General features: G+C 42.4%; 1 pseudogene; it reads left to right on the top strand.

Moving 5' to 3' along the window:
- Positions 1 to 17577, top strand: part of LOC110303395 (large ribosomal subunit protein eL33-like) — a 95442-nt pseudogene that overhangs the window by 5198 nt on the left and 72667 nt on the right.

Below are 17577 nucleotides of genomic sequence, written 5' to 3'. Positions count from 1 at the left end.
AGAGCGTGACTCTCAGGTACAGCCCAGCTCTCCTTCAGTCCAGGCTGGTTACTGAGTCACTTGGAGGTTTCTTTCACCAATATTAAACATTCTAGCAAGCAACATTGACCCCAAGGGACTGACCCAGATCATATGCAATATCCTTGCTGAAGTGTGTATCTCAGTGGCATAGTACTCATCTAACATACTTAAGACCCTGGGTTCAAACCTAGGCTCCAATCAGTACATGGATCCTAATGATTCCATGGTTTGTCCTTGTCCTTCCCAGACCTCTCCCCTCTCCCATTCTGTCTATTCAGGTCTTTCAGGCTGGAACTCCTTCTTTCCATTACTGCTGTTGCTTCCACACAGAGGTTGTTAAATGCAAATACGATCACATCCTGCTGACTGAAACTGTGCTGACAATGCCTCCTGTAGTTTCCATTCCCTTCAGGCTACAGTGCAAGACAACCTGGCCTTGTGCACAGGCTTGTCTTGAGCTGGCTCTTGCTCTGTGTTTTAGCGTCCTCTCAAAATCTCCGCCCACGTGATTCTACATTCAAGCCTGTTTTCTCCTGTGATCCTGGCCTGTCTCTTCCCCAGGCTCCCTGGCATCCTGCCAGTCTTCATTCTTCCTCAGTCCTTCCTGACTATTCTAGTCTGAGTGAGATGCTGCTTTCATACTTGGCCATGGCCACCATCCCTGTGTATCACATGTTCCCAGGGGAAGCCTTCATATGATCCAGTCTCTGCTCAGATGTCATTTCACCAGACAGGCCTTGTCTCTATACACTCTGGCCCTTGACCTATTTGTTTTTCTTCCTCTTTCTTTTATCTGTGTGTGTGTGTGTGTGTGTGTGTGTGTGTGTGTGTTGGCACATTATCCCCACAGAATATATATTCATAAGGACAGAAAGTTTGGAGCTCACACATGTTGACATTTGAACTTCCTATAACTGTGAGACAAACAATGGCCTCTCTATCTCTTTAATGACAGAGTTTGGTGATCATCAGCCTCTCCCACTAAATTGAAAGCTCTTAGAGATGATGGCACAGCTAATTGTTATTGAGTTCCTTCAAGAAAAAGCACAGTGACTAACACATGATAGTGCCACAAACCAATGAATGGGTAGGCCTGTCTACACACTATTTTTTTTTCTGATTCTTCAAGACAGATATAGAAAAATTCAGGTCTAAAGCTAGGGATTTAGTTCAGAGGTAGAGTGCACTTGCCAAGTGTTCACAAGGTGCTAGATTCAATCCCTAGTACAAAGACATGGACAAGGAGAGAAGACGAGGAAAGGGGAGGGAAGAGAAGGGAAGATGAAAAGGCAGAGAAGAGAGGGGAATAGAAATTTGGGGTTGTTTTAATGTCTCCCTAGCACAGGCCCCAACAAAGTGGAAATGGTTTCAGGTCATAGGGAGCAACGGTTCTCCCTCCAGAGAGACACTCCCATGAGTTTTGTTATATTTCCATAATGAACAAAGAAACAATTGTCTCCCAGTTCTCCCAAGATCCTACCCTTGAATGGAATCTGTACACTCCATTTCACTTGGCATTAGCCTTAGCTTTCTGAATACATTGCTGTGAGCAATGGGTGAGGAAGCAAGTGGAGAGTCAGATTGTAATTCTGACACTGTAACCACAGGACTGCTGTGGGCTCTTTCTCTTGCCATAGCTGCAAAGTAGGAATGATACTCAAAGCCACCCCTAAGGTGGGCATGGCCTGGTTTTGTTTTCTCCAGATTCACTGCACAGCAATGTGTATTCTTGTAGTTACAGCTAACATGTAGCTTGTGTCGCTGTGAGTTATTATATCTGATAATGTTCTGACCAGCTTAAATCCTGTTCTGGTGATACAGTCAAATTCCTCAAAACTCATAAATATCTACTCCTGTTTGTGTATTTATGTCACCATGGACCAATAGCAAACCACTCAGAACCACTTTGGGAGCCACTCCCTGAAACATATTGTACTGCAGTCTCATTTTGTAATTGTAAATAGCTTATAAATTTTAATAACTATAATAATAGCAAAAGGAATTAAGCATTGCCCTCCAGCCTAAGAGAATGAAACACTGGTTTTAATTTCTTGTTTGAAGAACCAGCAATCCTAATGACCCAGAAGGATGTGAACCTTCCCACTGACATCATGTGGTCACCACATGCCAACTACATACTGTGGAGGACTATGTGGGTTCCTTGTTCTAAAACTCAACACCCCATGTGGATCTAAGACTGTCAGAATCATTGCATGCTACCAAATGCTATGACAGGGTACATACCAGAAGAGGGATGTCTGGGTGCTTGTAAAAGACCTGGTACCCCCAATATCAATTATCTGAAGAACTGGATGTTCTTCTAGAAGCCAGAACTCCATAACTGTTGCCAGTGAAGGTGTGAGAAACTTCTTACTACAGCCTTGTGGTTAGATTCAGGAGACCTTGCTATGCTTACTCATTCCTCAAGGAAATAGGCCTATGTTCAGTTCAGGGTAGACAGATCCTGTGCAAATCTTATCTATCCTCAGATGACCTAGGTTTACAATATTTTGGACCTAGTGATGCCACAAGCTACCCATCACTGACTCCTATTATGTTTTAGGCAGATGTTATCTCACAAAATTTTTCAAAAACCCTGCAGGACAGCTGCCTTGGTCCATTGCTCCCTACTGTTTTGAGAAAAGTTTATTGCACTCACATTCTGTAGGCTGGGAGGTCCAAGAGTATTTGGTGCTTGCCTCCCAGTTCCATTATAGCATGGCAGCGATCATTGCCTCGCTTGCCTAGTGAGTCTGACCAAGCAACTGGAATGAGTTAAATTGTATGACGGTTCTCTAATAACCCATCTAGCCACCCACTGATCCCTGAGTACGTTAGTCCAGTCACGATCACAGAGCTGTCTTGACCCGATCACCTCTTAAAGGTCCCACTGCTCAACACACTGCCCTGGCAATCCAATTTCCAATACACTCAGATACATTTCCATACAACCTGGATGCTCACATCTACCTTCAAGGCTGATTACATACTAGAGAAAGATAAGGAGGCCTGGAGTGTGGCTCTATGGTAGAGTTCCTGCTTAGTGCATGCTAAGGCCCTAGGTTTATCCTCAGAGAAGGGGGTTACTAAGAAATTGGAGATGGAAGCAGGGAAGACAGATGGGGAGGAAAAGGGAGGAAAAGTAGCAAAAGAAATAGAGAATTAATTTATTTGTTGCTGGAACTCTAGCTTAACAATAGAGAGGGCTTATTTGCTTGTCATGTGCTAGATCCTAGGTTCAACCCTTAATACACTTTTCTTCCTACCCCAAATTCTTTCCAGATGTATTAATTCATGCCTCTAGTCTATAACACCAACAGTGAGGAGGCTAAGCCAGGATGGGTTCTGTGAGTTTAAATCCAGCCTGGAATAACAGTACCAGGGCAGCTAGGGGTATAAGACTGTAAATTGAGAGAGACAGAGACAGAGAGATGGAGACAGAGACAGACAGACAGACAGACAGACAGAGACAGAGAGCAGCTATGAGTTTCCAGAAGCTAAGCAATCCCCTAGCCGAGATTTTGTTGTTGTTGTTGTTGTTTTACAGATAGTACAGTTGGGATCTTATTTTTCATTTGCTGATCCTTTAATCTGTAAGATCCCACTAAAATGATCCCATCCCCTTTCAGTTCTGAAGCTGGGCCTTTATGTTGGAGTCTCAAGTTTATAGCCATACAAAACCACTATTCACACATGCTAGCTTGGTTTGGTAAATCATGCTGTCTCCCTGAGAAAAATCTTTGGGGACAACAAGCCTTAGAGAAATACACACCAAACCCTCTCTGATAGAGATTGCTCTCAGAGCTCCAAATGTGGAGTCTCCAACTGTCCTTAATGACTGACAGTGGGGCTTTCTTCCTCCTCCTCTGCATTCTGAACTACTACACTGTTAACTTACATCAGTAACCACAGCCCCATGCTCTCTAATGAATGGGATATGGGATCTTGACATATTGTCATTTGAAAATTCTCAGGCTATTCCACTATGCAGCTAGGATTGAGGACCAGTGTCCTAGACCACTAGGGACAATCTTTTGGGTGACAACTATATTATCCAAATACTATTCTCATTTCTCCCTCCCTCTCCTAAATACTCTCTCCTCTGTGTCTTTACTCTGCAGAAACCTAAATCAGTATCACTGTCAGCATGAGCACCAGCACCATCACCAGCACCACCAGCAGCACCAGCAGCACCAGCAGCAGAACCACCAGCAACACCATCTTTCCTTAAGCCTTTATCCGTTTATGCCCATGGGTCAGTGTCCCACAACATGCATGTGAAGGTCAGAGGACAACTTTCAGGCATGAGTTCCTACCTTCTGCCTTGTGAGCAGGGTCTCCCATGTCACTGCTGCTGCACAGTGTCTTCCAGTCTAACTTCATGGTGACTGTCCTATATCTGTGTCCCATCCCACCAATGGAGTGCTGGAGTGACAGGTGCACACCATGAATCCAGCTTGTGATATGAGTTCCAGGGGTCAAACTGGGATCATCAAGATTGAGAACTAATACCTCTACCCATTGAGCTCCCTCTCCAGCCCTACTAGTGAATCTTTTGGAAAGGTAAAATCATCTTGGTTATCATCATTCTGTTAAGTATTCTTATATAATCTTATATCTTAAAAACAAACGCAACTAGCTGAGAAGTTATTGACAAATGATGGCTGCTGTTGGAAGAGTCAGTTTTCTTCAAAGATGTGATTCCTGAGAGGTTACCCATGGTCTAAGAGATGATCCTATACTAAGTGTATAAAGGCAGCACTAAGTGGAGTAGTTGGATCCATGGGGGGGGGGGGCTCAGTATTAACTTTGGATGGAATATGGTGGAAGGGTAGGGGGATGAGTTGGGAGTGAAGGCACAGGAGGTAGATTTGATCAAAATATATTACATGTATGAGTAAAATTCACAAACAATTTTTAAAGATACCTAAGAGAATAGTCTGTCACAATCCTATATGTCAGTTTACTTTGATCTTAGAAATCATAATGTGTTAAAATGTAAATAATTGTTCTCCTGTCTCCATGATAGAGATAACAGAAGAAAAAAAAAACCTCTTTTTCAGTATGTCAAATACATACTGTACGGAAAAGAGACCAAATTATAACACTGCCGTCATAATACAGCAAAAATGGATCATATTGGTAATGAAGCAATCAGTGGACACAGGTTAGATAGACAGCAGGGCAATATGCTGTGGAATTCTGGGTAAAGGGAAGTGTCCTCTGCTCTGACTGCCCAACCCACAGAAATAGAGATTATAAAATATTCCACAGATGCCCTCTGGCTGTCTGAGCACTCAGGAACTGAGACAGGGGTTTTAGACTAAAAAAACCCAGAAACACACCAGAGCATGATGATCAGGAGACTCGAGGCATCCCCCAAACTGTCCGAAATACATATCAGAGCCACAGTGAGAACAGCCGCCGTTGGGTCCAGAAAGGAAAGCTCTAGGAGATGCATGATTCAGTCTTTCTGGGGAACTCTAAGAAGCTTACTTACTTACTTACTTACTTATTGTGCAGTGTTCTCTGGTTTGTCCTTTAAAGTCAAGCAAGCAGGCACAGGACAAGCCAGATGCCACATGGGGATGATAAGCCAGGCCATCTGCAATTGCTGAACCTGGAAGGTAGATCTGGGCTGGTCTGTATCCCAGGGATAATCTGTGTGTAAGTGAAGTGAGTCCCTCTTGTGACCTTCTGGGACATCTCTTGTCCTCAGGCTCTAACTGTTCCATCCTCCAGCACTGCTCTTGTGATTCCTTGATGGGCCTGGCAGTTTTTCACCATCCTGACCTTCCTGCATTTTCCTTGCTCCATCATTTCAAGGCTGGCAATCTTTCTGACCTCCCAGAACAGTATCAGCTTCCAACTGGTATAAACCACTATGAGACTAGGCTGCACTAGCGCGTGCGCGCGCGCGCGCGCACACACACACACACACGCGCGCGTGCGCACACACACACACACACAGAGTCAAAAGCCACTTCTATTACTTCTAGGGCTGCTTAGATTTTTATGTGATGAGAACTGTGGGGCTCTGTCCAGGCCATCAAGGAATCACAAACTGTGGGCATCAATGTTTGTCAGCCATGGTTCCTAATGGGAGGGAGGCAGCCCCACTGTAAACACTTTCCAAGGCAGAAGGCATGGCTTTTGGGTGGCTGACTTTTTCCACTTTACTCTTCATACAGAATGAAGGAAACGGACACAAAATAGCATGCTTAGGATTAGGAACCATCTTACAGCTGCAGGTCAGCTGAAAGTCTAACTTGAAAAATGATCAATTCCCACACAAGTGCGGCGAAGTTCAGCCGTAATTAATAGACACTGAGCTCTGGGCCTCATGACCTCTGGACCTCAGCGTATGTTAAAGAAGAGTCCTTGAAAGGCAGAACTCACTGAGAGGGGCCACTAGGAACTGAGCGAGTGTGACCAAAGTACATTGCATATACATATGGAAATGGCATAATGGAACCCAACAGTCTTGACAATTAAAATAAGTGATTAAAAAGGTTCTGGGCCAGTGAGTAAAGTCAGATTCTGCCCAAACCTGATCTGATGGCCTGAGTTCAATCCCTGGGACTGCATGGTGGCAGGAGAGAAGTGGATATTACAAGTTGTCCTCTGACCTCCACACATGTACTATGGCATGAGTACCCCCTCAACACACACACACCAAATATTATAATAATCTTTTAAATGTCTCAAAGGACAAGAAGTCAGGGGTGCCCAACCTTTTGACATTACCAAATGAAAGTATCCTCTTCAGTCGGACTGTATTCATAGCTATGCTGGAACATGTGTGGCCCTCAGGCTGCAGTTGACATGTCTGAGACAGCTTGTCAAAGCTTAGAGATTTAAAATATTAAGCCAAATGGTCTCTGAAGAAAATATGTGGAGCTAATGACAAAAAAAGTAGTTTTAACACATGATTTATACCATAAGACCTCAGAAGAAAAAATGCATAATGGATTTGGCTTATTGTATTAGAACAGAATTCCCAGTACTTAGCATGACATTTGGCAAGCAGCAGGTATAATGAATAAATTCATGACCATATATGCTAATTTAAAAAATAAAGACATTTAAACACCAAATGCCATTTGGACTAGAAAAAAATGTTATCTCTATAAGCTATAATGGTTTTATATTCTTTTCTCTGTTTTGTTTGTTAAGAGAAAGGCATTAAGAATCACTTCAATATGCTAGAAGTCAATATTTAAGGGAAATATTAATACTACATATGACAACCCTCATATGACCCTGGAGAAATGCCACCCAGTGTCTTAAAGACTTCATTTTTATAACCATTGCTTAATCCTTGAATCACCTTGCATACAAGGGAAGTTTGGAAGACAGCCTGCTACCCTGGTTAATTTTTACTGTCAACTTGACACAACCTTGAGTCACTCAAGAAGAAGAAGCCACAAATGAAGTATTCTCTCCATCAACTGGCCTAGAGCCATGTCTGTGACACTGTCTTGACAGATGTTGGACTGAGAAGAGCCCAACCCGCTATGGACAGTCCTGTCCCAGAGCAGCTGAGCCTGGGTTGGGTAAGAAAGCGAAACAGAATCCAGTGAGCAAACTCGTAAGCAGCACCTCCAGTAGTCTCTGCCTCAGTTCCTGCTTGTGTCCCTGTTCTGGCCTGCATCAGTGATGGATTGTGACCTGGAGTGTAAGCCAACTAAACTTCCCTGGGTTGTTATCACAGAATCTGAAAGGAAAGTAGAACACAGTGAGGTCTTGTTGTTTTGGGGGGTTTGTTTATTTGTTTGGGGTTTTTTTGGTTTTTGTTTGTTTGTTTGTTTTGGGGGGCTTTTTCTTATTTTGTTTTATTTTAATCACAGCAATAGAAATGAAACTAGAACATCTGCCAAATTGGACTTGTAAAGGCAGCAGGCCACTGTAGCTATGTGTCATGTGGCATTTCATCAACATGATTCTCATGTGTACAAAGTCCCCTGTATGCTGGCATGATGTATACCCATCACATCTAGACAAGGAAGTTTCCATGTGCCTCTGCAGACCAGAGTCCTCTTTGTCACGGCCACTCATGTGTCTCCACAGCCAGGTTCTATCCCTTAACAGCCTTCCTCATAAATTTGATCTTTCTGAACCAGGCATCATGCCCCAAACCTGTAATCTAACCACTTGAGAAGCCTGAGCAATACAACCTTAAGTTCAAGCCTAACCTGGGCTACCTAGGAAAGTAGAGGCCAATTTAGACTACTGTATGAGAGATGCTATATCAAAAACAAAACAAATCTGATTCTCAGTCTCAGCATGTTCTGAGGCAAGGCATGGCTGGTTCCAGCCAGGCAAGAGCTAGCAGCTTTTCAGCTTCACACTGTGAACAAGGTGTGAACAACTGTATTGTAAGAAGAACAGAGAATTCAAGCTTGTCTTCCTCAGAGAGATCCTGAGTGTTTGCAACAAATTAGAAGGAACCCTGAGCTTCATTGAAAGGCTGAAGTGTCTGCTTGCTGTAAAAGCCATCTTTTGAGACATTTCCCCTAGACACAGAGTATTCAGAAAAGAAATGGCATTTCAGAGACATTTAAGAACCAAGGCCAGGAATCGAATCGTGTTTGTAAGATCAAGACCAATGGATTGTTTTCGCCAAACATCCAAGGTCTTAACAAATTTCTGCATACACATGCGAAAAAACAATGGTCTCTACGGAACTTAGCTAATGGAGACCATTAGCAAACGTGATATGGTAATATATGAATATATGAATCATGTTTATGTATGGACTATAGCTAGGCTATAGCTAGATAGCTGGCCCTTTTGGCATAAATTGATAAGTCAGAAAACCTTGAATAACTACGTTTGTTTTCTGGGTAGTAAGTAGCAGCAGCAGCAGAGCATGCCCAGGTTCCATGGAGCACTCGTCTCCATCTGGTCTGGGTGCCTCATGCTCTACTCCTGCACCTGCTGCTCTGCCAGTAACTGTGTTCATTAGCACAAGCTGAGTGCTGCAGCAGATGCCCAAAATACATAACAGTTCCACCATAGTGGGCCATCATTCCATGCTTACCTGTTAATCCAGAGAAGTCAACAGCCCTTCTCCACTTAAAAATCTGTTCCTGGGAGCTCTGTGTCATCAAGTCTTCATGCTGAAGTTTAGGTCACTTGAAGGTCAGACTGGGTGCTGAAATCAAGCCACCAGGAGACACAAGCCTGGAAGATAGCACAGGGTACATCTTCATGGGCCAAGCAGGAGATGACAGGAATCTGTTCTGCCCAATAAGTTTGGGCCATTCCTAATGGCAGAAAGACCTGGGACCTAGTGCAGGGAGGAAAGGCAAGCTCAGATCTTGGGTGAGTGCTTAGCCGTCTCTACCCTGTGATAAGTTATGAGATTGAGCCACACGTTTTGTTCCCCACTCTCAAACAAAGAGGCAAAACACAGTTACATGTTTGGGTGAGTATTTCCAATTTCTGTTTTGGGGGCTTTTCTTGGCATATATAAAAACATCTACATTGAAAACAAACAGATAAACAAACACCTCAAGTAATGCAGTGATCTTTACTAGTCTAGGCACTCGATGTGCGTCTGGGATCCATCACTCTGTAGTTGGTTAATCTAGGGAAGATGTTTTCCCAGTCTCAAGTCTCCTCACATGAAAACTGGTGTAAACATAGTATCTCACATGGTGTTGGAAAGAGTCCTTGAAATTACTAGTATGACTCTTTATCATGGGGCCTGGCCCAGAGTAAGCCTTGGAAATATAAATCAAATCACATTTCACTGTGATTCCCTGTGGTAAGCGATGCCACCTTCTAAAATAAAATATATGCTCATTGTGTAGAACTCCCGAAGTGTGAAAGAAAAAAGTCAAGGAGTTCACAAACATCTCCCGCATTCAGAGGATGAGTTGTGGAAGGCACAGCTAGAGAGATGGCTCAGTGGTTTAAGAATACAGGTGGTCACCTATTCAACATAGTACTTGAAGTCCTAGCCAGAGCATTTCAACAACAAAAGAAGATCAAGGGGATACAAATTGGAAAGGAAGAAGTCAAATTATCACTTTTTGCAGATGATATAATAATATATATAACTGACCATAAAAATTCCACCAGAGAACTCCTAAACATGATAAACAGCTTCAGTGAAGTAGCTGGATATAAAATTAACTCAAACAAGTCAATGGCCTTTCTCTACACAAAGGATAAACAGGCTGAGAAAGAAATTAGGGAAACAACACCCTTCACAATAGTCACAAATAATATAAAATACCTTGGCATGACTCTAACTAAGGAAGTGAAAGATCTGTATGATAAGAACTTCAAGTCTCTGAAGAAAGAAATTAAAGAAGATCTCAGAAGATGGAAAGATCTCCTATGCTCATGGATTGGCAGGATCAATATAGTAAAAATGGCTATCTTGCCAAAAGCAATCTACAGATTCAGTGCAATCCCCATCAAAGTTCCAACTCAATTCTTCAACGAATTAGAAAGTGCAATCTGCAAATTCATCTGGAATAACAAAAAACTAGGATAGCAAAAACTCTTCTCAAGGATAAAAGAACCTCTGGTGGAATCACCATGCCTGACCTAAAGCTGTACTACAGAGGAATTGTGATAAAAAACTGCATGGTACTGGTATAGCAACAGGCAAGTAGACCAATGGAATAGAATTGAAGACCCAGAAATGAACCCACACACCTACGGTCACTTGATCTTCGACAAGGGAGCTAAAAACATCCAGTGGAAGAAAGACAGCATTTTCAACAAATGGTGCTGGCACAACTGGTTGTTAACATGTAGAAGAATGCGAATCGATCCATTCCTATCTCCTTGTACTAAGGTCAAATCTAAGTGTATCACGGAACTCCACATAAAACCAGAGACAGTGAAACTTATAGAGGAGAAAGTGGGGAAAAGCCTCGAAGATATGGGCACAGGGGAAAAATTCCTGAATAGAACAGCAATGGCTTGTGCTGTAAGATCAAGAATTGACAAATGGGACCTCATAAAATTACAAAGCTTCTATAAGGCAAAAGACACCATCAATAATACAAAAAGGCCACCAACAGATTGGGAATAGATCTTTATCAATCCTAAATCATATGGGGGACTAATATCCAATATATATATATATATATATATATATATATATATATATATATCAAGAAGGTGGACTCCAGAAAATCAAATACCCCATTAAAAAATGGGACTCAGAGGTAAACAAAGAATTCTCACCTGAGGAATACTGAATGGCTGAGAAGCACCTGAAAAAATGTTCAGCATTCTTAATCATCAGAGAAATGCAAATCAAAACAACCCTGAGATTCCACCTCACACCAGTCAGAATGGCTAATATCAAGAACTCAGGTGACAGCAGATGCTGGTGAGGATGTGGAGAAAGAGGAACACTCCTCCATTGCTGGTGGGATTGCAAGCTTGTACAACCACTCTGGAAATCAGTCTGGCAGTTCCTCAGAAAATTGGACATAGCACTACCGGAGGATACTGCAATACCTCTCCTGGGCATATATCCAGAAGATGTTCCAACTGGTAAGAAGGACATATGCTCCACTATGTTCATAGCAGCCTTATTTGTAATAGCCAGAAGCTGGAAAGAACCCAGATGCCCCTCAACAGAGGAATGGATACAGAAAATGTGGTACATTTACAAAATGGAGTACTACTCAGCTATTAAAAAGAATGAATTTATGAAATTCCTAGGCAAATGGATGGACCTGCAGGGCATCATCCTGAGTGAGGTAACCCAATCACAAAAGAACTTACATGATATGTACTCACTGATAAGTGAATATTAGCCCAGAAACTTAGAATACCCAAGATACAAGATACAATTTGCAAAACCCATGAAACCCAAGAAGAATGAAGACCAAAGTGTGGACATTTTGCCCCTTCTTACAATTGGGAACAAAACACCCATGGAAGGAGTTACAGAAACAAAGTTTGTAGCTGGGATGAAAGGATGGACCATCTAGAGACTGCCATATCCAGGGATCCATCCTATAATCAGCCTCCAAACGCTGACACCATTGCATACACCAGCAAGATTTTGCTGAAAGGACCATGATATAGCTGTCTCTTGTGAGGCTATGCGGGGGCCTGGCAAACACAGAAGTGGATGCTCACAGTCAGCTATTAGATGGAACAGAGGGCCCCCAATGGAGGAGCTAGAGAAAGTACCCAAGGAGCTAAAGGGGTCTGCAACCCTATAGGTGGAAAAACAATATGAACTAACCAGTACCCGAAGCTTGTGTCTCTAGCTGCATATATATAGGAAGATGGCATAGTTGGCCATCATTGGGAAGAGACACCCCTTGGTCTTGCAAATTTTATATGCCTCAGTATGGGGGAAGGCCAGGGCCAAGAAGTGGGAGTTGGTGGGTAGGGGAGTGAGCGGGGGAGTGTAGAGAGGACTTTTGGGATAGCATTTGAAATGTAAATGAAGAAAATACCTAATTAAAAAAATAAATTAAAAAAAAAAGAATACAGGTGGTCTTTGAAGAGAACCCAGGTCCAGTCCTCAGCACCCTTATAACACCTTACAACAATCTGTAACTCCAGTTCAGAGTATCTGACACCTCTCTTCTGGCCTCCTCAGGTATTGCACATACTTGGTGCATATACATACATACAGACACATAGACATAAGATCAATAAATAAACATAAATAAAATAGAAATGAAATAAGAATTAAATAAACCCTTATTTTAAAATGAGAAGATTATGACTTGGAAGGCGTTAGTAATACAGGGCCTGCTGCTGCTGAGACCCCTCCCCCTCCCCCAGGGCATGTTCCAGGTGCCTGACCTTGCAGCCATGGTGGGAAGGGGAAAGTACCCAGAAGTACATAGGTAGATTAACAGAAGGTGTAAATGTAAGATATGCAGCTCTACTCAAAGAAAACATGAGAAAGTCAGAACACTTATCTATATGATAATGTTTTGAATATCACGGGCAACAAACACAAAACTAGACAATTGGAATCATTAAACTAAAAGGAATTAATAAATGAAGAAACCTATGGAACAGGACAAGATATCTATAAGCTATGCATGTGCTAACGAGTTAATGATGAAAAGGATACAGGGGACTCAATGTTCTAGTGCACAGCTCAATAAAAGACAGGCAAGGCACTAACTAGGAATTCTGCAGAAGAGATAAAAATAGCTCAACATCACTACTCATCCGATAATGCAAATCGAAGCCTGAAATGCAAACCATACCTCTTAGAATGGTTATCAATGAATGAGAGGATCCAGGCCTGCTGCTATTCACCTGTAACCCCAGCATTCCTGAAAGATGGAGGCCAACCTGAGCTACATGGTGAGATCTTTTCTCACAAAGCAAAAAGATAAAAGGCACATTTTGGCAAGGTTGTAGGGAAAATAGGGAATAACATCACATTGTTGGCAGGAATGCAAATTAGAACAGTCATTATGGAAAACACTATGATGATCCCTTAAGAACATTAAAATTGGAACCTACCATATGAGCCAGGAAGCTCACTTCTGGGTACATATATAAAAGAAAGACAGAAAGAAAAAACAAAACAAAACCTGAAAGGAAAGTGTATTATAGTGGAGGCTATAGCTCAATGGTGAAGCTCTTGCCCACCCAGTGTGTGCGATGTCCTGTGTTTAATCCTCAGAACCACAGAAGGCCATAAATGAATATCCAAATGTCAAAGATCTGTGTTCCTATGATAACCATAACACTATTCATAACAGTCAGCATAAGGAATCAATCTAATTGTTTATTGGTACATCAATGGATGAGGAAAATGTATGTTTGTGCACATACAATACTATTTAGGCTTCAAGAGGAAGGAAATCATATCATTTGTAACGACACAGGTGAAACTATCTGTAGATATTATATTAAGTAAAATAAACCCAGGATGGAGAGTCAAATACCTACTGATCTCACTCAGGCCTGAAAGCTTGAAAAACCAAATTTATAAAAGCAGCATATAATATTTATCAAGGCCTGAGCAGAGGGTCAGCTGGGAGAGATGCTGATGAAGGGACTCAGCATCTCAGTGTGGCAGAGGAATATGCTGAAGACACCTATGTGACTATGGTAAAATTATTGCATACTTGAAAACCACTGAGTAGATTTTTTAAGTCTTCTTATCACAGGAAGATAGTTACATTAAGTAACACATGAAAATTATCCCATGTAACACCTCCATATTTATGCATACTCCAAATATCATGCTGTAATATATATGTATATATATATACATATATACATACACACATATTTCTATCAATTAAGAGGCAGTGGTGGCACATGCCTTTAATCTCAGCACTTGGGAGGCAGAGGTAGGTAAATCTTTGAGTTAGAGGTCAGCTTTGCCTGCAGAGTTCCAGGACAGCCAGGGCTACACAGAGAGACACTGTCTTGTAAAATCCAAAACCCAATGCCCCCTCCACCAAAGACATTTTAATTCAATTTAATCGGACCACATATGAATGGGTAGTTTTAGGCCAAGATTCCAATATAATTTATTTGGAGAAATATTACATTCGTTTCTGGTTTGATCCTCAAAGTACCTAACTTCTTTAGGTACTTTATTATTTAGCCAGATATTTAGACTGTATTTGTTTAGAAAGAAAATAAGCATAAGTAGACACCTCTTTGGTGTTATTCAGTAAGTATCCTGGGACAATGAGGTCACAGGGGACTGCAGCTTCACAGCCAGCATTATTCCCCTGTAGTCCTAGTTGGCTCTGACCTGGTCACTCAACATGTAAAGCATTCTCAAAGCAGAGTTGTTGATTGCAGCCTGTGAAAGGCAGCAATAGCTTCCCACTCACTCAGTGCTGACTGGGTTACGTGCTCCCCACATTCTCCTGGTGTCTCTAGCACTGACTGGCCAGGTCTGCAATCTCACTGGCAACCTCAAGTCTTCCTGAGATGTCCCAGAGGGACAGGGTGTTGATATTAGTTATTTTTCTCATCGCCAAAACCTAACCAAAGCAACGTAAGAAAGGAAGGGTCTGTTTCAGATCACTGTTCCATGGCAGTGCCCATCATGTTCGGGAAGCCATGGTAGCAAGAGATAAAGCAGATGGCCATGTGGCAACCACAGTTGGGAAGGAGAGGAGAGAGAGGGAGGAGGGGGAGTAAGGACTGGGAGGAGAAGGGTCCCTGATACCTAATCTCACTTTCTCTTTTATGTGCAGTCCAGAACTCCCAGCCAATAGAGTGGGCACAGCCTACCTTCAGGGTAAGTCTTGCCATTTCAGTTAACACGCATCATAGAAAATCCCTCACAGACATGCGGCCCAGATGCTTGCTTGTCCCTCTGGTGATTGTAGATGCTGATTATCAGTGTCAACCATCACAAACAATGGGCACCAACCACCACAGCACCAGCACTTTAAGGGTTTATTTTGGGAGGGGGGTATTTTGTTTTTTTGTTTTGTTTTGTTTTGGTTTTTTAAGTATCCAATTTCCAAACCATCTCCTTGGTGAGTCAGGCAGGCTCTGATTTGCTGAACTCTGCCAGAACCAATTACGTCATGTGGGGAGGGTACACTGTTGTATGAAATGACACCTGTCGGGAAATGATCGGTAATTACAAGACAGCAGCCATATGGTCTCCAGGCTGGCCCTGAGCTCCTCAAAGTCTACTTCTCAACCATGCTGCTGTCATTTACCCTCCAAGGGACTTCCTGAACAACACAGCCATTGAGTTGCTCAGAAACCTTTGACCTGATTTCATTGTGAAGCTGTGTTTACTAAGACGTGACTGGGTCACTTTTTATTTCAGGCACACAGTCTCCATGTGGAGAATCCCGACTCTGGCCTTCTGGAAACCTGTTCTTACATCTGGCACCCATCAGTTACCCCAGAAACATCTTCCTCTTTCATCCTGGGGGCAGGGGAGTAAAAATATTCTAAAGAGAAACAATTGTATCCTTCCCCATTGCTACCAATCTACTGAAATTTCCTAGAGGGAGGGAAGGGAGGAAGGCAATTTCACACCAGGAGAAAGAAAAGACTGATGGTGAAAGAAGGAGGGAGATTTTATAATTTTGACAACTTGTCAGACCGCCTTGCAGGAGACACTGGAGGCCACACGTTAAGTCAGTGATACATGGGACCACACCTGAATAAGCCTATTAATTATGCATGCCTCTGGCCCTCTATTTAAATCTGAACCTCCTCAGGACCGTAATGATGGACCTGAGGCATGCGTGGGTGTTACTGAATCTCTTTGTTCCTGTATCCAATGTGGCCATATTGAAGAAACCACCCTTCTCTGCCCTTTACCATTATTTATCTCTGGCTAGTTGTGGGGGCTGGGGACATGGCTCAATGAATGATTGCCCAAATCAGACAGCTCACAACTACCTGAAATTCCTTCTTCAGGTCTCTACAGATACCCACACACATAGGCTTGCACAGACACATACACAGGGTCCCACAAACACAAACACATAAATAAAGTAAAAATACAGTTTTTAAAAATTAGTCTATTGAAGGCAGGTAGCTAAGTCTGACTTATAAAGGCTTCCAAGGGCCAGGCTTTAATCATTATTGTACAAAAACTGTTGCCTCTGGATCCACAGTAGAGCCCAGCAAACCATCTACCTATTATATCCAAGGTCACTCTTGACTTCTACCAGGAACGATTCAGGCTCCATGTTCCAGGTCTTTAGGTTTTAGGATACGCTGATTTTATATGAAATTCCCTAATTCTAAAGTGTTGGAAGTTAAAAGAAAATTAAAGAGAATTGGAGAGAGAGAGAGAGAGAGATCTGTGGGTCCTATCCTCTATAAACAGTGGTTTTCAACTTTGCCCCATCTGAGGGATCTTGCTAAGGTTTGAATTTGCTTTGAGTGTTCCTGAAGGCCTTGTAGGTTGAAATTGAACCTCTACAGTGAAATACTGAAAAGGTAGCAGCACAGTCTGACAATGGTGTTCCTTCCTAGGCAGGGCCTTTTGGAGGTAATTTTATTAGACAAGGTCATCCCAGTGGATGGTTTTTAGTAGCTGAATACAATGAAAGAGCTTTGGGGATGTATTTCAGGTAGAATATGCTGCTTGTCTAACATGCATGAAACCCTGCACCCATTCAGCAGTGTACTTGGACAGGACAATAAATTCTGTGCTTAGGAGGTAGAAGAGGAAAGATCAGAAGTTCAAGGTCACCCTAGATCATATAGAGTGAGGTCATACAAGATCTTTTCATTAATTAATTAATTAATTAATTAAATGGACAGATGGATGGATGGATGGATGAATAGATAAGAGGAGGGGAGGAGGAAGATCAACAGACACACATGGGTACTCACTCCTGTCTCTTGCCATGTGAATCCTATGGCTTGAGATTTTCTGGACAAGAAGACCACCCTCAATCAGCTACCACCACTTGCCCTTTAACCAGGACTATGAGGCAAAATAGCCCTTTTTCTTTGCAAGTACCTAGTCTCAGCATTTCATGACAATAGCAGGAGGTACTCTAACACGGTTTCCTTCACAACAGCTATGCTGCCTCTAAGGGTCATTTTGCCAGCCAGTTTGGGAAGACATCCCATTTTACAAAAGGA

The sequence above is a fragment of the Mus caroli genome, unplaced genomic scaffold (genome assembly GCF_978045245.1).
Source record: "Mus caroli unplaced genomic scaffold, Mus_caroli_1 scaffold_9, whole genome shotgun sequence".
Lineage (NCBI taxonomy): Eukaryota > Metazoa > Chordata > Mammalia > Rodentia > Muridae > Mus > Mus caroli.
This window is presented reverse-complemented; position numbering and strand designations above follow the sequence as displayed.